Source organism: Aphelocoma coerulescens, chromosome 4 (assembly GCF_041296385.1).
Source record: "Aphelocoma coerulescens isolate FSJ_1873_10779 chromosome 4, UR_Acoe_1.0, whole genome shotgun sequence".
Lineage (NCBI taxonomy): Eukaryota > Metazoa > Chordata > Aves > Passeriformes > Corvidae > Aphelocoma > Aphelocoma coerulescens.
In genome coordinates, this window is record NC_091017.1 from 37151922 (window position 1) to 37176688 (window position 24767).

Consider the following 24767-nt stretch of genomic DNA (forward strand, 5'->3'; position numbering starts at 1 on the left):
GAGTTACTCTTCATTAAAAAATGAATAGTAAATAATTACTTTTTTAAGTATATTAAAGTTTGTTGCCTTAAGATTGCTATACTACTGCATGTAAGAACAATGCATTCTCTAGAATTTAGATCATAGGATGTCTCAAATTGGAAGGCACCCATAAGGACCGAATCTAACTCTGTACTCCTTGCAGGACTACCTAAAACTAAACCATGCAATTAATAGAATCTTCCAGAAGCTTCATGAACAGGCAGATAAAATAGACATTCACACATTGAGACTGATACAGGAAAATAACTAGAGCAGAATAAGGCCTCTTAATCAATATGGAGCATTTTTTAAAAAACCAACAAAACCTCTGTGGTGGCAATACAATGACATTTCAGGAAACAGAGCATGAAGAGCAGGACTGATATCAAACAAATGGTGGCTAGAAGGAGACCCATGAACTTCTAGTGGTATTTCAATGACACAAATGTGATCTGGATAGCGAACAGAGCTTTAAGAGTGCTGCAGTAGAAATAGAGGCATTTGTGCTGGCCACAACTTGCAATTCCTTCTGCTCCTGAAACATGGAAATGGATTGTCTACATCAGGCTACCAAAATCACCTGTCCACTTTCTATCATATCTGTGCTGCTGCCACCATGTAAGATAAGTACTTTTGTCAGTAGCAGATCTCTTGGTGAAAGGGGAAGTTCAGTGCACAGTAATATTTCCTCATTATATCCTCAGTTTCCATTTCGACTGCCATAGAATACCTATGGCTTCTTGGCAAGAGAAAGGGTATGATGTGAAAATGAAAGCAGAATTGTCAATTCCAATTATCAATTAAACAGGTGTCCTGAAAACATAATTGTGTCATAAAATATGTATAAAAATACTAAAATATCTCCAAATGTGGGAGAACTGCCCTTCACAGTTACTTCATTTTATTCTCTCACTCCACCCTCCTAATGTCCAGAACAAATACCTAGTATTCTAATTATTTGCAATACTCTCCTTTATCCTCGCATGCTAGCTGAATCCATCCTTGGCTAACCCATGTAAAAATAGCATGAAGAAGCAAATCACAATGCATAATTTGGTAGTAATTTGGTCATACTAGATTCATTTTCCATAGTGAAGCATTAACATGTCATTACCATAGCTTGACACACATTTCTTCAAGCACTGAGAATTTACGTTCTTCACTTCAGTGGCAGAAATAAAATCTCACCACTTTTTCTTCTGAAGACTATGGGTCTATTAGACAACCATGCCTTGATTTCTTGCTTTCTCACACAGCACAAATTTTCTAGACAAATGTACTACAGAAAGCACACAACCATGAAATTTGGCTCTAATGACATGCTTTCACTATATTACTTGATAACAATTTCAGCACAAAGTTGAGAGGACTACATATTCACCTCAGGTGTTGTATGGCTGATATAACTACACTCCAGTGATTTTTATACACATGTACAGACCAGACTGATGGTGGGTTTAACTGCTCACACACCAAAATTACTTGAAACAGGAAAACCCAATTATACATTAAAAATTTCCCATAGGTTTTTGAAAGTATTTCTCCTTGTGCCAATGTATCACCACTATACATGAGCAACAGTCATTAGCTGACAGAAATTAATGCAAACGAAATTTCCCTATTTCCTTATACTAAAGCTAAGCTCAAATAAAGCTTTACAACGTCCAAGAGTGCTTTACAGCACAGGTCATGTATTCGTGTTACAGAATCTAAGAACTTCTTTGAAGTGATGAAACTTTTACAGTTTGAGGACAAAAGTGCATAAACCATTATTATTTCTGCTTTCTGAATTGAAGATAAAGATCTCAGATCTCCATCTGACAACTGCTCTGAATTATTGAGAGGTGTGTGGTGACTTAAAAATGTACTGTGCTGTACATTATGAATACAGAACTCATTTAAGACTTCTCTATGGACTTCATCTTAGTACTATAATTGAATCTGATGCCTGAATGCAAAACACGTTCTTTCAGATAAGGGAGAATAATTTACATAATATATATAGATATTTATAATATTGGCATATGTCAACAAATACCAATTTTGTACAGCAATAAACAAGCAACTTTTCTGCCTTAATGAAAAATCATATTTATTAGGAAATGTTTTGTTGCAACCATACAGGAACCAATAGGGAGTGGCCAAGGCTAAGGGCGGGGGGAGCAGGAAGGGGAACATGGCATCACAAAAGCAGTGGGTTAACAGGCTACCACATCGTTTTATGTATGTCTTCATTTTACACCATTAACTATTCCAAAACAATACATAAATTTGCATACATCACTGCATATGCAACTCCTTCAACTGAAGTCTGTGGTAAAATTCCCACTAACCTCAAGAGAAGCAAGATTCTTTCTCCAGATACAATTTGAAGCCTTCAGTTAGCATTAAGTTATAGCCTTAAGTTTCAGCATGTTTAACAGGCACTGTTCTGTACTGAAAAGGAGCAGCTATGTAGTGTTTCCAGTGGTTTATAGTACATATTCAAGAAAAAACAGGTAAAGAGTACTCTGAAGCAGTCCACCAAACAGTGGTTACCAGATTACCAGATCACTCACAACAAAGAAATAAATAAAATCCATGCAATTCCAAAACAGGTAACAAAATGCTCACAAACATAAATTTGAAATAAACCTGCACCCCGTTATGAAAATGTAAACAAATCAATCAATCTAAAGAGCTACTGAGAGATATCAAGAAATGGGTTTAGATGTAAGTTAAAAAAACAAACAAACAAAATACAGCTTAAGTAAAACCAGTTTCTGCTGCTTTTCACTGCTCCGGTCCAAACTGCAAAAATCACAATATTTGGCAAATCCTTCATTTCCTTTTTTTGTTTCCAAAAAAGGTACTTCCATAATTTTAATCTTGGAATAGAACAGCTACTAAGCTACAGGAATCTTGCCATGAACAAAAGAGAAACCATATTTTAAACCAATATGGGCTACGACATGCAACCCATTCAGGAACACCCGACTATTTCAGTCACCATCAGGAAACTGAGACCATTACTTTTCCTTCCTGGATTTATTATTATTGGAGGTATACTTTCGATACTTTGATAACGGATGAGGTTCTTTTCAGTTTGCTGGGGTTTTTTAGGAGTTTTTGGTTGGGTTTCTTGAATGTCAGTGTAGAGAAGTCTCCTGGGATAAAACTGCTTAGGGTGCAGCACCCATTCAGGAGACCATCATCATCACAAACACCAAGTTTTTCAGAAGGCTGTTATTCTATCTAAGCGCTTAGATTTAGAAAGTAAGTTAGTCCAAGATTAACTTAGGTTCCCATATTTAGATATAATTCAGTAACTTAGCTGAGAAGGTAAGCAGCATTGCATATTCAATATTAAGAAAGCCAGGAAGTCAGGATGACAAATAATCTAGCCATGAATGCTAATACTTTACCAGGAATTGTTATTACTTATGTGATTATAGGCACATCTACATTTTTCAAATGCCACAACACAAAAATAGGGAAGCGTGTACCCATATGAGCTATGTACTCTGAATTTTCAGCCAAAAAAGTGTAATATTTACACATTCTGAGAGGATCTACAGTACTACAGGAAACAAAATGTACTTTGTTCCATCTGATAGTAAGTAAGGAAACATTCAAATTATCATAGCTGTAAGTTAAAAAAAAAAAAAAAATCACACTTTAAGAACTATCACTAAAAATTTATTACACCCAAAACAGCCAAAGCAGTCACATAGAATTTTCAGATTCTCTGGAAGTTGAAAACTCTAAAGAGATACCAAATGGAAGAGCAAACAAAAAATAAAGATTTTGTTTTTTATTTCTAGAAAGTAGAGAAATGAAATTGTTTTAACTTTTAAGAAAAAAAAATGAACAAATACAGATTCAAGTTGTCAGTTGGGACTCCTCACACAGGCTTCCTATTTAAAGGCTAGTTCAACAGCATCCATAGCTGAGAAAGTTGTAGGTCACGCTTTGATTCATTTACAGCTGGGAATTAATCTGATGTTTTAGCATGCAAAAGACTCACAGAAATATATACTCTATCCTTTTATCTAATCAGTTTAGAGAAATGTTGCACAAGGAAATTTTGGAAATTCATGAGAGTATGAATCACCATGTTCTACAGTTGGCCCTGGGCTGGAACACACACACACACAGAGGCTTTCTGTATGCTGAGTAGCCTCTCACAAACTCAGACTGGTTTCTTATTTCCCTAACAATATAATTTGCAGTCATGGCTTCTATCCTAACTTGCTGCATTACACACATGCCATGTAAAACAAAGTGGTAGCTATTTTTCAAGACAATGCACCAATACTTTGTGTATTGGTAATTTCCAGGGTCAAAAGACCTGTGTCCAATTCCCTGCTCTTCTATTTAAAACCATTCTTTAAATTACAATTCCAGCTCTACAGCTGTATCTTTGCTTAATACAGTATCCATGAAAGGCCTAACCAAGACTGTAATCCTTATTTTAGCAAGTGTTCAGTATAGTCTCAGGTTTTAGCAGCAAATAAAATTGATTACCATCTACCATTAACACTCATAGGGCATTAACACTGAGCATGACCCCAGTACGAACTCTGAGAAGCTGCTCATAAATATTAAAACTCTAGATGTTTTATATTTTTGAACTGTACTGTTTTAGCAACAGTTCTTTAACAAATTTTTATTTCACTAGCAAGACCAGATTGTAATTACATTGACTGAGGGTGACACTAAATCTGCTCTACTCATTATCCAGAACTCTTGCTCTACAAAATTGTTCAGAAATTTAGATTTTTTTTTTTCTTTGGTTAGGAATATTTTGGCCAGAGAACAAAATTTAAAGAAAAGAGTGGATTATTTGAGAGCAAACAAAAAAATAATTCAAAATTTGCCAATATGATGATTACGTAATCAATTTCCACCACGTAACAGCCCCTATCTTAACAAACTAAAGACAGCTAGTGGTTCAAAGATGGGAGGGTGGAAAACAAGGACAAACAAAAGCTCCACACCCATGCAGGGGCAGGATGAGGATCTGCAGCTGCAGCCCATTGCCCTCAGCAACAGACCCTTGCAGCTCACACCCCCCAGCCCTGCTCCCACCTGCAGGAGTGAAAGAAAATCATACACATGGCTCATCATTCTCTTGCTGTGTCATGGTTTCCTTTCAGCAGCAGCCAAGTAAGCTGGAATGCTTTATACAATAGTTTATTCTGGCTGTGTGTAAAATTAATTTTTGGCTGGGTCTTGTACTATCCTCTCCTCCCTTCTTTGCTGCCTGCTCCCTGTGCCCTCAGACACACACTCACCCCCCTTTCCTCCCCTCCTTCCTTCCTTGTAGAGGCACTGGAAGAACTGTAAAGATTCACACCTCCATAGAACTTGATTAAGACCTTCTGGTGGGCTCAGTAGTTATCAGTGAGGACCAACAGAAACTGACACAGGCATTATGACTGCACAGGCTTTTATCAACCTTAAAAGTCAAGCCTAAATACACTCAGGAGAATAAGGGTCTGTGTTCAAATAAAGTGACTTTCTTATTGCCCTATAAAGGCAAGCTGGAACAAATTAGGGGAAAGTGACACACTTTTAAACGCAGTAATATGCAAAACTACAGTGAGAAAAAGGAGAACAAAATACTACCAAGTAATACCAAGGAGATGTGTAAATGCTGAATACCCAGCTATTAACCTAAAATATTGAAACTTCCAAAAAAAGTGCATCTGTCAGCCAGAAGCAGTCAGGTTAGCATCTTTGTCCACATTAATCTGTTTCTCTTCCCAGTGCTTAGCAGCCATCTTCAGCAAAATTCACACAATTTAGTTTCCTCAGGAAAGAGAAAAATCGTATCATACCTCCTTTCCTTGAATGAAATTGAAGATCAGGAAAAAAAACACCACATAAGAAAATGAGTAGAAATTACAATACAACCAGAACTACACAAACACCTGTTTTGCTTATTAGGCAGAAACTTTTCCCCCTTTCCAGGGCCTTCACCTGCTCCTCTCTTGCCCTCGTAGCAACCCCTTTATAGGCTTGCTCTACTCCAGGTGCCCACATCAGGGGGCTCAGCAGCTGCCTGGCCCTTGCCTCCTGCAAATAAAAAGGCTTTCTGTGGGTTCCTGCCTCTGTAAAATTTGTTGTTCAGTCACAGGGCTATTAAACACCTGCTTTGATATCAGAGCAAATGCCTGTGACAACTCCACTGCAGAGCCTTTCCTCCAGTGAGGTGCCCTGTTCAGATTTCTGCCTGTACCAAATTCAATTTCACCACCCAAGTGGTGCTGGGCAGTGCTCTGGCCCAGGGCCCACACAGCAAGTTCTTGTGTGCCACCTCGTAGCCCAGGGCCCTGCCAGGTCCCTCAGGTGACATTACCATCCTAGCAAGGATGGTTCTCACACTCATGGGAACCAAGAAGAGGTTGCCCAGTTCTCCTTCACTGCTAGGAGGGGATTCTTGGGCACAATACTAAGTCTTGTAAAAATCTCCGTCATTAATCACCCTCCTTACGTTTGACCAGTGAGCATTAAATTTATAAAATGGTCTGTGGGCTCCAGACATGCTACTTGCCTTACACAGGGGGAATGGAAAATGCACACAAGGTCTGACATAAACAGCTGAATAGATTTGGATTAAGAGCACTGATGGCTCTAAGTGTAAATATAGACTGATGTCCTTTGAGCAGTTTCAAGCCAGCAATTCATTACTTTCAATTAAATCCTTAGCTCTGATTAGCATTAACTGTGTCTTTCTCACATATTATCTTCATCTTTTGAAAAGTGTTTATAATTCATTTAACATCAAACCAGTGGCAAAAAGAGTTTCTTTAACACAAAGCAGGAAACAAATTGCACGTTTGCCTTATCACAGACACATGGACCTTTATTCAAATGCTTGACTGCCTTTCAATTGCAGCACAGCAGGCAATCCTCCATTCTGCCAAACACATCGCCCAATGTCACCAAGAGCAGGAAATGTGCATCACAGCGACAGCAGTTTTGAAAAGGTCATAGCCTGAACAACCTTTCACACATTTTAATGCTTATTTGAAATAAGGCTTTCTGAAGGGCTAGTTTAGTTCTCAGTCATCAAAACAACCTAAGTATTGGTTTTGTTATTCAAAAGCCAAACTGATTAGTTTTAGCAACAATGATCAAAACAATCAAAAGTTTCAGTTAAGTTATTGACTGGAATTTTTGTTTTACTTAGTTAAAATCAGGAAGGCTGGATTTGGGTTCAAGAACCAAGGTTTAACTGCTGTGTCACACAATAACAATATTAACTGTTCCTCTTTGGCAACTTTTCACATGAAGGGCAGATTTGTCCATTTTGAGCTAATAATATAGTAAAAAGCTATTCTTTCCTTGATAGGTATATGTGGCTTTCCCTGTGATTAAATATGCTTCTATATGAAACAACATTATAAAAAGAAAATTTAACCCATCCCCTGATCAAGTAGCTGTCATGAAACAGGTCATTCAATTATCCATGGTACAAACTAGCATACCACAATCCAGAGTTTATTCAATTCCTGTGTTAGACATTGAAACAACACTGTTTTGTTGGAGTTTTTAACTTCAAAGCCCTCCTTGCAGATAAAAGCTGTGATGTCTTTCTGCTACCTTCCCCAGGGACCTGTACTAGAAAAAGTAGCACATACATTAAGCAGCATTTAAACCATATGGTTAAAGTGCAGCACCATTACTGTTCAAGGAAAACTGAAAAAGAAATGTCAAGTATTTTCAGTTTTACTGATGTGAAACATTTGCTCTCAGTAAATTTCACGTTGTCCATTTCTTTCCAGTTGTTCCTAAGGAACTGTGCTGGGTTGACCCCGGACAGTAGGTAACTGCCCACCCAGTTGCTTGCTCACAGGAATTCAGAAGGAATTCAATACAGAATTCATTCATTCATTTCCACTGGCAGGCAGATGCCCAGCCATCTTCTGTAAAACAGCAGAAGTAACAGGGCCACATCTTAACCACCAATATTCCCCCCCAGCCTGCCCTCCTCCTTTTGCCCAGCTGGTACCATGAGAAGAATGTTCTATGGAATGGGATACCCCTTTGGCCAGTTTGGGCCAGCTCCACCAGCCACGGCTTTTCCCAACTTCTTGGTTTCAGAGGGGCAGAGTGGAAATAGAAAAGCCCTTTATGGAAAGAATGTTCAGTGGTATCTAAAACTCAGCACTGTCTTGGTCACCAATGAGAGCATTATGTGGGCTGCTTTCATGCCAGAACGACTCACTACAGGAATACTGTGGGAGCTTTGACAGATTTTCAGGCATCAATAATACAGCAAAGGCCATGTGGGTGTGTGTGTGTTATAATCCAAACTGTTAATCAGTGGCACTTTTTAGAAAAAAAAAAAATCTTTAAAAGAATATCATGATGGTTTTGTTATATGGAATTTCTCATTCAATTTCTTTTACACAACCAGTAAGATACTAATAATTTCTATGACCTTTACACATGTGGAACATAAACACATGAAATGTAATGGTGTAAAAATTATTAAGGTGAGATATGATCTTTATAAGCCCTTCAGAAAGAACAGCAAAACACTGCACACTTGTATATATGACAACAGCTCTCAGAGCCACTTAGCTAACAAACTTTGACACTAATGACCCATGTGTGGATTTCGGAAAGGAAAAAAAAAACCACCAACAGACCAAAAAAAACCCCAAACCCCCAAAAAACCCCAACAAAACAACGTACAAAAAGTAAATATTTTAGAGAAAGTTTTTTAAAAAGTGTTTCTATAAAGAATATACATATTAATGGTGAAACAATACTATTTCCCTCTGGACTTTACTGGAAGAAAATAATCTTAATTATGCTTGAACTTTCATTACTTAATTCTGCCATTTTAAGTAAGCTAAAAGTTATACAGAGTCCCACGCACTGAGTATATACCTCATCGTTTTTTTTATTTTTTCAGAGCAGGACTGATCCTACCTGCTCCATATATTCAGCAAAGTTGTCAGTTTTTTTCTAAAGATGTTAGAATTAACCCAAAATATCTACAAATACCAAAAAATCACACTGAAAGCTAGGCAGTATTAAAACAAAAAGGCAAAATGCTTTTCCAGACCTCTCTTAGGAGACAATATTGCTCTATGAAAAGAAAAAAAATACATGGAAAAGCAAAATACCAAAAATTATTTTTACATCTATGGACCTGACAAACCAGAGATGTGCACTCAAATAAATATAAAAGTGATTACTTTCACAGAAAATAATGCCCAAGTGAGATGACTCAGTCAAGCAACGTGACTACTGAAAATTTTTTCTGTGCTTAGACTAAAGATATTTTCTGTGAAATATAATTCCCAGGGGAAAAAAAGAAAAAAACATAGTTTTCTTGCTAAACCACAGTAACACAGTTTCCATTTTATATGCAGTAGTCTTTATAGAAATAGTTTGCTGTAGAATTGATTCTTCTCTTCTAATAAATATGTAAAAGCAAACTAAAGTCAAACTACAAACAGTCCTATCTCCTACTTCAAGGAAAATCAATCTTACAAGAAAACCATATATTTCTTTATGAATGAGAAAGCATTTAGCTTTTAATGGAAAGGAAAAATCTAGCCAGATATTTCAACTGTCATGCTTTTTGTTTTAGTTGATATAACTTCTGTTTAGTGACAAATTGCCCTTCTAAACTTAGAAAAAAATACTACTTTTTTTCTTAGATAATATTAGAATTTGGTAAAACCCACCAGCATTCTACGTAAGAATTAATCTAGAGCTTTAGTAGTAGATAATCCTTAAGCATTTACGAAATACAAGCTATAGAACTAATTGTACAAAAACATAAAAGGTAATTTTAAATTACTATTCAATAGAGTGCTGTCTACAAGAACATTTATAGTGGTGTGTAACTTCCACACACCTGGTTCAGCTGTTGCATTTCTTCCCACCAGAAAATGGCAGGAAGTTAAACTGAAGCTTATGATCACCACAGCTGCCAAATCCCTGTCTGTTGTTTCAGTGGTTTAGCTACTGAAGTACAGAAATGTTTCAAACGAATGAAAATGAAAATCCTGTTATGATATGTGTTGTAAATGCAGTTTCTAAAAGCAAAATTAACTTTCATGCCTCTTAATAAAGCTAAATATTTTGTTAATACATCATACTTTCATAGGTAATTTCAAGAAATTTATGAAATGAGATGCGCCGATGTAAATTTGCTTTTTATAGCTAGAGAAATAAACTTTGCCATGGGAATGACTATTTTGAGCTACTGTTTTTTAAAACTCATTTAACTGAATTAAAAGTCATTTCAGGTCGCCAAATCCTGTTCATGCTTGGCAACCCTAAATTATTAATTGAAGCAGAAACAAATATTTCATCACAAATCCTTTTAAAGTAGCAATGCCATTGTAACTAAATTTTTACAATTGATTTTCTCATAAACAGTTTAGTTGAATGACTGAAATTATAATTCACAATATATTTTCCTCTATGCTTAAAGGCTGCCTTTACAGCATTTTGAAAACTATCAAACAAACCTATACGAGATCTGTGTGAAATGACTCATTAGTTGAAAGTTCCTGGAATGACCCAGATAACTGGCTTTGTTTTCCATAAAACAGTTATATCTTGACACTATACATTTATCCTTATGCACAAGCATGACTGAATTATAACTGTATGATTTTTCTTTTCAATACTACATTGTAAGGTAACATTCCTGTAATGCCTACATTCATTTTAAGTCATGGCAGAACTTATTTCACCATCTTAATTTCATTTTGTATGTAGCTGAAGTAGCACAGTACTACAGTCTAGGAAAAAAGAAAGTACAAATAGGAATAGGAATGACTTTTAAAGCCATTTAATCCACAAATTGCCATAGCTATTTCTGAAGAATTTGGACATTAGTGTACTTCCAGTCATACTGGTTAATACAAACTTCTTGTTGAGTTTTTAAACCTATTCTTTATTTCATACAGAATTTAACCTGCATCACTTTTTGAAAATTCAACTAAAGCTAAAAGACATTTTAATAGTATTGCTACCCATGTATTTGTAAATAAATTTCACAGAATTCTGTTAGCACTGCCATTTCTAGAAAACAGCAAAATGATGGATAATGTATTTGTAAAGCTTTCTGGAGCCCCCATCACTTTTTTGAAAAGGAGGTGGAAAGCCCATTATCTTGAAAGAATACTACGTATTTCCTTTATAGTTATTTTTAATTTTCCTCCTGAATCTAACAGACAGTTTAAACAATATTCATCAATATATATGGCCTATTTTTTTATCAACATAAGTGGAGTGATTCTTTTCTGGGTATGTATGCCTGACAATGTGCAGGTACTGAACTTCTATCTTTCTCTCTCTTCCTCATCCTCACAAGAGTGATGTGCCTTTCCTTCCCACATTTCTCTTCTTGAAGAACTTTTTTGAATATACCCAAGTCTTGACAGTAAAATTCCATCCACAGGAACACCACAAGAGCACCACAAATTAACTCAGCAAGAAAAAAAAAAAAGTTCTGTGGATTTTCCATCATAGTCAAGTTGAGCTGATTTTTTCCAAATGAGGCACGCTTTCCTGTGACTTGATACCTGTGTGCTATGATAAAAGAGACACTGAAGATTTCCAAGGCAGTGATGCCAGCTGAAACAGACAAAAATGTGCAAATAATTTAGCAAAGTGTTAAGTGCACCGTCTGAAGTTGTGTCAGTACCATGAAATTCCTGCAGCTAACACAGAAAGCATTCCAAGTGCTAATGACTAAACTCTTCATACTTTCAAAGTCATAGTTATATTTGGTTTGTTTCAGTTCCTTTTTTTCTCCTCTAAGCGGACTATTTGCCATTTTATTTGGGCATTTGCTTAACTTGAGCACTGTAAAAATGAGAAGTCATGATGTAGGGGTTTTTGTATTTCTATAATTTTTGCTTACTGAAATCAAGGAACTATCATTTTACAGTACAGACATAAACAAATAGCTCATGAGTGATCTTAGACCTCCACTGATACGAAAGTAGTGTGACTTAACCGTGTTCTTTGAATTAATGCACGGTGACCAGCAGAGTTTTTAACCAGCAGCGAGCGAGGCAAGCTCATACTGACCAAATGTACAACCAAACACCGCTGATCCCTCTGCGGCCAGGACTGCCTCACCGCGGGTGCCTTCCGCGGGTCCCTCCGCGGGCAGGACCGCATCACAAATAGTCCCTCTGGCGGATCCCTCCGCGGGCGGGACTCATCACCGCTGATCCCTCCGCGGGCAGCACCGCATCACAAATAGTCCCTCCGGCGGATCCCTCCGCGGGCGGGACGCATCACCGCGGGTCCCTCCGGCGGATCCCTCTGTTATAAATGGTATTGTGATGTTGGCTTTTCGCATGTTCCGTAACTGTTATGAATGGATTGTGATGTTGGTTTTTTTACGTTCCTTAATGTTAGAAAAGCTTTGCCTGGGTTCTGTAATGTAATGCTGTAGAATGTCTGTAGTTTGTGTGGCCAGTTTGGGAAGGATGGGGGGCGGGGGGGGGGGGGTCTTCACATTCCTGGAAAATCTTATCAGAAGAACCCGAAACCAGACGGAATGGAGCCAAGAAAAAGATAAGACTGATAAGATGATACTCAGCAACTCCAAAGAATCAATGAATGATGCATGATGGTGATGAATACGGAATAAGCGATGTACTTTTAAAGACGAGCTTTTGGATGTAAAGGTGTGCCTTTGTATCTCTGCCGAAGTACCCGGGCGGCCGTAACACCCTTGCTGCTGTTGTCTCCTAATTGTCCCTTTTATTAAACTTTCCTTAAAATTTTACAAAGAGTGAACCTCGTTTTTCACAACAGAGAAAATTTTCTGAGATTCACAATTTACAAGCACCTACATCTTTATACTTAGTCAATCACAGCTTGCCTAATGTGAAAAGATTTGGCAGGTAGCTTTATTATTCTGAATTCATTTCTTTTTCCCTCTCTGGTAGCACAGTAATGAAATCCATTATTACGTGATTCTGGACGTTGTGACAGAAAGTCATGCTTCTATTTGAGTCCGCCTAGGCCAACCTGTCTGACTTACACTCTTACAAGAAATGCATGATTGGATGAACTTGGAAATACGTTTTGTATTCCTGCTAGGTGAGAAATGAATAGCTTGTAAACATCATAGATATAACAATTATATGGAGATGAGAAACAGACTACCACAACTCTAAAAATTAAAAAGTGATGTGTAACAAAGTAGGATGCTTATGGATTTGTTTGAAAGAAGACTAGCTTCAAAATGAGCTGATGATCTGGAGATGAGTCAAATAATCTGTTCATAGAGAAGAGGAAACATTCAAGCTTAATAAAAATTACTATTTCTCTGTACAAAACTCCACTTTAAAACTGCCCATTTATACATTTAAGTTGCAATCAGATTCAATTTCTTTTTTAAGTAGAATATTTCTGAGGGATCAAAAGGAAAACTGCAAAACAACATTCAGATCACATTAATGTGAACAGTTATCATGGACAAACCACAAACCACTGATCATTAAATAGTTCCTGAGAATAAAGGCAATTTTAAATTTACAGAACACAAAGATCCCTTCAAGAACCCGTGAGCAGATTTTTCTTGGCGATCTTTGTTTCTATGAAAGGAGCACAAATTTGGGAGGAGGTGTCAGTGCTCATCGGTTCCAGTTCAAGAAGAAAAGTCAGTCAGTTGACAAAATTCTCCCCAAAAAATCTCTTCTGTGAGACACCAGGACTGTGCAAAAGGAGGGTGCATCTACCACTACACAGATTCCTGCAGCAGACCCGGTTCACTTTCTTTTCACAAGTATCATTTAAATTTTGATCAAAAGGTCATCCTAATTAAACCATCATTCCAAAAACAAAATATTAGACTAAATTGATATAAATAGACTCGTGGGTATATCACAGGCACTTCAAACAAATCTAGTATTTCTGCCACTACACAGAAGATCTAAAATCTTCTCATATTTTCAATTATTGAGTCCAGAATTCCAGCACTTTGTGCTTGGATATGAAATACTCCTATGTGTATACAATGTAACAAAACTAGAACAAAAAGTTAAGTGATATTTTAGTATTAAAAAAACCCTAAGCCCCCAATTATATCTGAATACTTCTTGTGCACATTAGGGCCTTCTCTTCATTATGAAGTCAACCTTTTTTAAACTACTTGACATAGTCTCATATAGTCTTCTTTAAACCCAAAGGGAGGAAACACCGTATTTCACGAACTTTTATTAGATTGTATACTCATCAGGCAAATCCAGTCTCTGAATAATACTGGTTTTTATGTTGCCTTCAAGTGAGCAACATGCCAAAGCTACTAATATCTAAAGATTAAAACCAAAGTAAAATAGTTGTAAGTTACCTATAAAGTATTGCTAAGGGCCTAGATAAGTTTTTTACAGTGTTCCCCCATACATGGTATGCCAATCCTGAGAACAATTCTGTGCATAAGAGGTAAACTTTAGAGTAATTGCTAATAAAATTAGCAACTGCTCAGTATGAAAAAAGAGTATAAGAAACTGATCTAAAATGAGAAGTAACTGAAAAGGTGAGGAAGAATATAGTGTGTTATTTAAAAAGGCCCAAGCATGTCTTTAATAGTAAAGGTAAATATTTCATTAGGAAAAGTTAACCTGTCACATAAAGAATATTCTGCTGTACTGCAGTTGTCCTCATACTGTGTTTGCTAGGATTCCTATGAATCTGGTCTATGTAATACATGACAAGTGATTCCACAAAATCAAAACTGAACTTGTTATGAAGACATATATTGCACCTAGCAACACAAAGGAATAACCAAACTCTGTCCAAAAATCAACTCTTTCTTCTTGTAGGCATTCTGATAAAGAACATTACAAAAATCATTATGTTGTTTTATGTTTCGTCAAGTATTTTATAAAATCAAAGGAAATGAACTAAAATATTAAGGAAGAAAGAATCCTGGTGAACAGATAAGAATAAATACACTTTTCTGCTAGAGAGAACTTACCCTTCAGATTTTCAAGTCACACTGCAAGTTTTCCTGCATGTGGTAAAACCACAAAATACAGCAAAAGTCATCTCAGTTGCTTTCTTTACCATTCAGTACACTTCAGGGTCACAGAAGAATTTAAAATGCACTAGTAAGCATTTTGATGCTAAGGATACTGAGAGAATAACGATCATATGGAATGAAGCTGACTGGAAACACTGTTCTAGCAAGAATCAGATAATGTAACAGATTTTTATTAGAAAATATAAATTTGTTGGAAAAAATTCTCCATGGGAAGATATTAACTTGAAAAAAATTGACCAGGTAAAGTAGTTGAGACTCCAATAGACAGTAGCCTGATTTTTGCTGAGGGTACAGGATCCTAAAACAGCTCACATTTAAAATACTTGAAGGCAATAAAATTTACTGAGGGTAAAAAGCCCCTTGGCTCCGAACAAATTGCAATTCTGAGAAGTCTCAATTCGCTGTCACTATAAAATTTTGATTCACTTCTGAAACAGAAGAGCACTTCAACTTCAGTCAAAAATTTGTCCAAGCTTGAGTATACTTTTGATTTTCCCCATATTGGGAAAGTCTTTGCCATATGTCTCTGATATAGTGCAGTACTGTACTGGAAAGCAAAATAGTTCCCTTCACAGCTTGCTTTTCATCAATACTACCCACAGTAATGGTACTCAGTAGTATAAAGCTTCTTAACCCAGCCAGAGTTAAGATTTAACCGAATAAAAATCTGACAACACATAACAGAGTACAGAAGTCTTATAATCTGTTCAGAGAGCTCCTCTCTTCCATCCTCATGAAGTGAAATGAGTATTCTTTCTGGTGTCATTTCAGAAAAGCAAAATGATGAATACTACTCATTCTGCACTAATACTCATGCACATCTCTCTTCTCTACTGTCATTTGCAACACTTTAGAACAGAATTTGGTCTCATTACTCCTAAAGTACAGAACCTAGAACTTCTTTTCAATTTTTTCCATTTCTACTACTCCAGCTTTAAATAATCATATCTTCTGAATGCCTCCTGCTATTTCTTCTGACATAAAAGTTTTTAAAAAGTGCAAAATGTTCTCACTCACCCAAAGATAATGTTCATATTTATTTGCTGAATTCTAGTAAAGCTAAGAAGGAATTATAATAGTTTTGTTCCCCCGAGAATACCATATGACTGGAGCTGTTTTTACACAGCAATGCTCCTATAAACATACTAACACCACAGAATAATAGCGATGCTTCATAAACAATGCAGTGTTATTACAAATGCATTGTTTGCAAACGTATATGGCATGGCTTTCTATAAAATTTATTTATTATCCTTTATTAATTTATTTTTTATAGCCAAGCTTCATTTAATAGAAACCAGTCAGAAGGCAAATTTAAGCCACGTTCATGTGAACTTATTTCTCTAAACTCTAGGCACTCTCCTGGTCACTGCAGTGAAACAAAGCAATTCACACCACTTTGCGCATCAACAGAAAACCATCCATGCAGGGTCACCCACTGCTCCAAGGAAGAGGTGGAAGCCTAAGGGGAAAGACCAGCATATTGCCCCCTGTTGGCTAATGACTAATTCCAGTCAGGTGTTCAAAGCCCACAAGATTCAGTCCTGAGATAGTTGAACAAAAATGAGTGTTAAGGTCCACATATCTACTTGCATAAGGTTAATATTCGATGTCTCAGACACTTTCCTGTTAAAATCCTGAGCACTCTTTGTACCACATCTGAGGTGTTCTCTGTGGAAGACACACAGTCTTCCCTCTGCAGAAAAATGTTTATGATACACTTTGCTTTCTTCCATCTCCTTTATGAACTTACATAATTTTCTTATTGAGGAAATGACAATCATTTGGCTATATCTCATAAGAATTAAAAATAAAGGCTATAGATTGCTCTTTGAGCCATCAGCCCTAATGGAACTTGTTTTCTCACAGATGTCTATCTTCTGTCTCTCAGCTTTGTCTTTGCTTTTTACTTTTCCTTGCCCCAAAATGTTCTCATTTTTTACAGTAAATCCATGTCTCCCAGAACATGCTACCAGATAATAGTCAGAGTACATGGTGAACAGACCAAACAGACAAACCAACCAACATTCTGGCATGTATACAGAGGTTAGCCTGACATTACTTATATGCAGCACATATTGAAAACATCTTTTCTCTCTGTGAGATACTAATTAGGTAGTTAATTTTGCAAAGTTGTTGACTAGGACAAACATGGCAGAATGTATTTCTAAAACTACAATTTCTGTTTCCAAATTGACTCAACTTGATCAATACACTTAAAAAATTATTATGAGGGGACTGACAGGAGAAAAAAAAAAGGAAAAGGTGACTCAGATGACTCTATAAGCTTCCTTTTCTAAAGAACCCAGACTATAAAAGAAAAAAAGAAAAATATAATTAATAAAATGGTAGTTAATAAATAATTAACTCTATACTGACTAGGAAGTACTTAATTTACCTCTGCACAGAGCTGATAATTAAGGTAAGAAAACAACTTATATGAAGTACAATAACCATCAGGAGATTTATTAGAGAGCATTTCAAAATAATTTTAATGTTACCTAAAATTCATCAAGCAGTTAAACTACTTGTGCTAGGTCTATAAGACAATCTTGTAAGTAAACACATTCCTGATGCTATTAAAAAGTTTCACTGTAGGCAGTCAGCATCTTATAAAATGCAAGATGTGTACACTTCGATGTTGTCTCTGGATTTGTTTGCCTATTTAGCTGTGAGCTGCATTCACTAACACATACATTTTCTTGTCATTTTTCTTAACATTAATCACCTGAAACATCTTTTAAATAGCCCTAAATTCCACATTAAAAAGAAATTCTTAAATTTTATAGACATTTGTACACTTGCTCACTTCAAGTGTGAGAAGGTCAGAGCTACAAAAACACAATCCTCTTAAAATCAGTATCTGTCTGTAACCTGTACTTAAATCACAAATGACTTCTGTGTCAATGTTCATGTTATAGATGTTAATATGGCAGTAGAAGAACATGAAGGGCTCATGTTCTAAACACCGACATCAAACTTTTGAAGCCTGAAATTGCAGATAGGTTAAATTTGCTGAAATCTGTACTAAAAGCCATGTGCTAGCCTGAAATCTCCTTCATCCAACCTTCAGATTCCTCAGCACACCAACATAAAACACTCCCAATCTTTGTACTTTCTCCTCAGGGCTAGAAGTGTCCATTTTTCTCTGTGGTCCTATCATAAACAGGCTTAGGGGTGTATCTCTGCTCTATAATCACAGTGAGATTAACACCCTACTTACGTAAAGACACAGAAGCAAATCCTGTTATCAGGGTAAATGACAGAATGCGAAAAGGTTACAGCTAAAACATTGTTTCAGTAAGGTAAAAAAATGCCAGTTTTTCCTCCTTTCATTCTTAATTTTCTTTTTTTTCAGAGCCTAGAAAATTTGGCTGCAGACAGACTTTTCAGACCGCTGCCTACAGTTGTGAGATGCATGAGTGCGCTGAACGCTTCAAGTAAATCACCATCAACATCACAGCAGCCATGTCACTGAGGAGTATAAGCTCCTTTTGTTCCCAATAACGAGGATACATTTTTGCTGCATGGTACCTTGGAATGACTACTGCTACACAAAGGCCCAGTGGATTTTGGAAATGAGAATGTTTCGTTTGTTAGGTTGCAATTTCTCATTTAAAATGCCCTAACTAGGAATACTGAGCTCATGCTTGTGTTGAAAACTCACCTGAAGGAATTCCCAGTATGTATTAAGGATGCTCCAGCTCTCAAGTTTCAGGGACTTTAAAATAATACCAGTTTTTTTATGCAGTAAGGAGATAATGTGAAAATTGGGTTTTTTTCTTCTTTTGTGGTTTTATCTCATTTAGTTTTAAGCATATGTACTTTTCATGATACAGTCTATTTGCATTTTCACTATGTTTCACTAAGGAAAAAAAAAACCCAAAACATTTTATTAAAAAAAACAGCACTGACACTCAAGGCATATGCCTCTTAAATAATTTTGTGTTCTATGGACAGTGTAGCTAGATGGGGGATGGAAGGAAAATAACTGCTAGCATAGCAGATAAAGCATAAATTCCTATTAACTAGAAAATGTGGCATAGAAAGTTCATTTCCTAATTTGGTGGATAATGTGACCAGCTCCCAGAAAAAAAACAACAAAAAAAAAGGAATTAGTACCATATAAACACACATTAACTAATGAAATGAAACTTGTTCTTATTTGCACAATATCCAATCCAATTTTAGCTATAAGAAATCATATAAAATGAGACTTGGAAAGAAAATCACTGCTCTCAAATCTTCAATTTTTCCCACTGTTTTTCATACTACTAAAACTTCTAATACCCATAGTCATAGATATGCTTCAGAAACCAGGTTGTCTAAGGTATGAGGTCTGGTGACTTTTTATGCCTTTCTCCCTTTGTCTCTAAACCTTGGAGACTAGGTGAATGAAACTCTGGTGTTGTTCTGGTTCTACTTGTTTATGGTTTGTTTTGGTTTTTTTTTTAAACTGTCTAAAAATACACTCAAGGAGTACAGATAATGTTGACCAGAGTTAAGCCAACGGGAGCATACCCCTCATTGTGCTGATAGGCTCTGCATTCACTAAACCAACCTATGCTATGTATACTGAAAAGAATTGTTTTTCAGTTCTTATAGCTGTCTCCCTAAATTCAAGAACATAATGATAAATTGCTAGAAATATAGTAATATTTACAACCCCTGACATAGAATGCAAGTATTCAGAAGACAAGTTTCTTATTATTAGACTCTTGGCACTGCTTTGTGTCAATATCATTACTGTATCTCCGAGAATGCCTTTAATTTTCTGAGTCTTTCCTCCCTTATCTGTGTCCTCCACTGCAGTTACCAGTTGTATTGGTTTTGGGGGTTTTTTGGTGTATATAAATGTACTTCATACACAAAACTAAACTCTGAAAGAGAGAGGCTGATATGGACTGTTGTTGCCTGATTGTTAACAGAGAAATTCACATCAGAATTTGAACTGTGATCAGCCTGAGTTCTGTTGTCTTCCAGGAGAATTCCAATTTTAACTTTAGATGGTTTGGGGACACATAAAAATTGCCTGTCTTCTCTATCATATAGTGCCACATTCCAGAAAAACAGAAATATTGAAATAGATTCCTGCTACAGAAATGAAAAATAAACAAATGTGAGATTCATTTCTTCAAGTTGAAGGCTGTTTGTCATGTTAGGCAACCTCAATATGAATGCAATCATCTTCCTGCCTATTGGCATAAATCTAGTTCTTCTTTTGCACATTCATCTGTAGATTGAACACTAGATTCAATGAAAATGTAATACCTTAAGCATATAGTCTTGATGACCTAAGTTTTTTAACATCTGTTGTTCATGTTCCTAAATTTCCAATATTTCATTTTTTCTCCTCTCAAGCAGAAACTAGTGATCCCCAGGCAAAATTATAAATAATGTCACCAAACAATGTAACTTTTACTATTCACAGACATCTAAAGCTGTAATGTAATGTTTAACAATAGCAGGCATTTTCTATTTTAATTAGACATTTCAGCCATGTTCAGTTGAGTCAAGTAAGACAATTTTAAGTAACTAGTTGGGTTTTTTTTATTTCTGAGTATTAAGTATGAGACCACACCAGCTTTAGACTCTATGTGGGTTCATTCATGCTAGTTTGATTTCTTAATGATTAATTTCTATCTAGTATACTATTTTTGTTCTGTGTATTTTAGCATTGTCTGCTCCAAATAAGGAAATATAAAATAGAATTGCCACCCAGTTGACTTGCCCTTGATAAACAATCAAAAATCCCTGAAGAGATTAGTGGTTTGCAAATGTTTTAATGGTTTCCTCTGAGACAAAAGTCTGGACTCCTTTAATGCAAGCAAGGATTACACATGTAATCTCATACTGGGGCTAGCTCTCCAGTTCAAAAATGCTGCTACCAAACCAGCAAAAAACCAGTACCAGTTAGGTACAGAAGAAGATGACTTGTGACTTACCTTGTGGGTATAACTCCGTAGGGTGCTTTTGTATATTCTATATCTATCAGGAAATAGCATGAGAAAAAAAGTACAGAAGTCCTCAAATTAAAGCTCTGGAGGACATTAAATAAGTGCACTCAAGGTCTGTGCAGCCATATAATTTTTTCAGAGATATAAGATTTCTCTGTGAAATTCTGGTTAGATGTGCTTCATGTAAAGTATGTATGGTCATTTAGTGCCAAAAATAAAACACTTTATATAGGAAAAAAATACAAATGTATCAAAAAGGTAAAAGTGCTACTGATTTTAGCTCATAGGTTCATCCAGGAATTTTTTTATGTCATTTTTATTAGCTGCAAACCATTTTGGCAATAAACTGACTTCTGAAGTTCTAAAAGCATATATGAAATGTGAACAGCAGAAGTACAGAACACATTTTTGCTACCCTGTATAATTTATTCCAAATATCTTCAGTGTGATAATACTATACTGGAAAAGCTCAGTCAAAATTCCATCTTGAAAGTCACAACTAAAGCACACAAAACACGTTATTTTAAACACAATTACTATAGAAGAGAAAGTCAAGCATTTTGATATCCCTTTAAGACATTTGTATGTAAATTTGCCTGTCAAACACATGGCTCTCTGTACCAAGCAATTAGCCAATACATTTTTATCTTTGAAGAAATACCAATGACTATTCAGACTACCTTTTAAGCAAAAAGTTAGACAAAACTGTTTCTCCATTGAAGGCCAAAAAATATACTTTGATTTTTCTAATACCTAGTTTGTAACATATGTATTTCTGGGTTTAGGAGTGAGCAAGTGAAACGTATTCTGCTAAACCTTGTACTTGTATAGCTGAAGGGAAGAAGCAGATCAAATCCAAATGTATTGCATATTTTCTGTTATCTGAATAATGTAAAGCCTACAAACTGGTTATCAATTTTTCAGATAACATAAAATAGAATGGTTTATTTTTTCATTATATGAATTTCATTATTTAGTAGAAGAAAATGACTGCTCCATTATTCATCATTTGCTGCTAATTTATTTAGTATAGGGGTAGCCAAACATTTTAGACCGAACAGCCAAAAAATCAGTTTGATATTGTTCAAGATAACATTTTTTCTAGCTCCAGAAAAACAAGTCAAAATGTAAAAGGTGAACAAAAAAAGAACAAGACATATCCTGTTCTCCTGCTCTCAGGACAACAAAACAGAATCAATCAAACAGAAACCCACATGGAAACAAATATCATGAAACTATGAAACAATTAGTAGTGAGAAAATAGTAATGAAAAGAATGCACCAAAACGAAGGCATTTCTGTGTGCCTTGTAAAGCTGAGTGGAAAAATTCTACGTATCTAAAATATTTCTGATTTCCCATTGCAAAACTGGCTTTCAGTTTCTGTTTTACACGACATGACAAAGTTTCAGAAATCAATACATAAGCTCTGGCACTGAAATTAATACAATGTGCATTTCAAGCTCTTGATCGTGCATCTCTGTGGAAAGACTAACAGACTAAAGGCTCTAACAAATTCAATTCATGCACTACGGACTTCGGTTCCTGCTTCTGAAAGGCCTACCTTATCCCACAGAGTTCTTGGGAACAGAAGAAATGCGAATAACTGATGGCATACAGATACTGCAAATGAAAGTTATTTTCAGTAGCTGGTTGTATTGCAATATGCTCCATAACTGAGAGAACCAAATATTAATATGGCATGAGTACTCCCTCAAATTAAAGGATGTACATCCTATAGACGGCTTTAACCTTAATGTTATTCTTGCAGCTTGTGCTGTTGTACACTGTGGCTGATAAACTGCTATTGTTTATTTTTATTTAGAAAATAACAACATATTTAGCCCCTATGTTCTCCTGCACACTGAGTGATAGAAAAGCTTTCCTCTCTGTCTATTTGTTAAGCAGAAAACAGTGCATTTCACAAAGTAACGTTACCACAATCCACCCTGCAATTAAAGTCAGCTTCTAACTTGAGATGGTGCTTCTACACCATCTCAAGTTAGAAAACATTCAGGACAGTATAAACAGTTAGGTGTCTGTTAGCTTTCTTTGTATGCATAATGGGGTTCACCCACTCAATGTAAAGCTCACTAGAGCTCACAAGCCCCGAGTCCAAGACTAAGGAAAAATTAAGACACAAATAAGTTGGTTCTAAGGTAGACCTGGCCACTTCTTCTGGTGCCACTCTCAAAATAAGCCAGAAAAGCTGGATACCAGTGAACCAACTTAGTTAATTGTGTAATCCATCTGCTATTGGAAGAGGACAGGATTTTTTTGGTCCCTGTTTTTGCACTACGCACAACCCAACTCTTCTACTTCAATTTAATCAATGAATGTAGAATTTTTCTGTACAAAGGAAAGAGCATTTTCATAAACTGAGTAACTCTGAAAACAGACACAAATTTCTAAATTACTGATCTCTGCTCAATATTTCTCAAAGCATAAGGAGCAATTTTGTAAATGTATTGCTAAGATACTTTCAAGGCACTCTGAAAAGGATTTTTTTCTGCATTTTAAATCTTTCAGAATTAAGTGTTCTAAGTCTGTCTGCCATCAAAATCAAGCACACCTGCAGAATCCCACTGAAGTCAAACAAATTCAATATATTCAACAAGAATCTACCAGTAGAGAATGTTTTTGACTCAATGGCTTGCCAAAGGTGATTGCACGCTACTTAAGAAAAATCCTCATATTAAAATCAGGGGTTTTTTGTTAAATTCCATCAATTAACTTTTAGACCATTAATTAAAATCATTAATCTATTTTCTACTACTGTTTGCAGGCAAACCAATGTTTCTCAGCAGCCAGTGTGATTCAAAAGTTCTTTAAAAAGTGATACACAAACATAACATGAACTAAAATGGCTTCTCTGTGTACACTTAACATTTCATGAGTTAAAGCATTTTTTGGCATTTTTCTTCAAGTTGTCCTTCCAGTGCCCTATCTCAAATTAAAGAACAAAAAATTCTAAGCCTGTTTAATTTAGAATAGCAATGAATTAATCCTAATAATGAAATAACTTCATACAACATTGTCTTTGAATCATTAGAGGATTTGCAGATAGTATCTTGTGAATGCAAACAAGATAATCATACAAGCACAGATACCGAATAACCCTTTTTCCAAACACTGGTGGGTATGCATATTCAACAAAATGCAAATATTGACTTTTCTGATAGCAACTAGATCAGATTGCTAAGGTGTCTGATGAGACACTGCAATCCCAATGTGGAAAACAGCACTGACCTTCATGCTCTGCATGGCAAGCCTGTAGCTTGCTTGCATTTATGATTCCCCTAAACTCTGAGCGTTTGCCACAACTGCAAGAATAAAGTAGACATGTGGAAAAGGGCAATCTCAGTCAGTACAGAAGAGCTTGAAAGAAAGTAAACAGGTTTCATGTCTCATAATACCTCTCCAGAGAGACAAGGAAAGGAAGAAATGTCATTTGCAATTGACTGCTTATGAAGATAAACGGGCACATAAAGAGACTTTTTTTTCTTAACAAGCAAGCAAAGAGGATAACAGGTCACACACCTTGCACATTCAGCAATCAGTATGTCCAGCAAGTGTGTTGGAATACAGACCTATGAAAAATGCTAATGCTTTAAAGAGCATCCATCCAGAAGGAGCGCATGCAATCACGCAGAGAGTCACGTGACATGCTTTACCAAAAACCTCCTCAAATGTACTATAAAAACCCAAATTTAAAAGAAGAAATATCTATAATTCTGTATATTTCAGCTTGTATGTTTTAATC

At 36.0% G+C, this 24767-nt stretch overlaps 1 protein-coding gene across 19 annotated transcripts in view; it reads right to left on the minus strand.

Moving 5' to 3' along the window:
- Positions 1–24767, minus strand: part of FSTL5 (follistatin like 5) — a 386298-nt gene that overhangs the window by 194631 nt on the left and 166900 nt on the right. Inside the window, exon 1 of one of the 19 annotated variants that reach the window (XM_069013615.1) lies at positions 5844–5970. The exons of the other annotated variants lie outside the window; for them this stretch is intronic. The gene's annotated coding sequence lies outside the window, so the exon portion shown is untranslated. Of the gene's footprint in view, positions 1–5843; positions 5971–24767 lie in introns of those variants that run through there. 19 annotated transcript variants of the gene reach the window in all.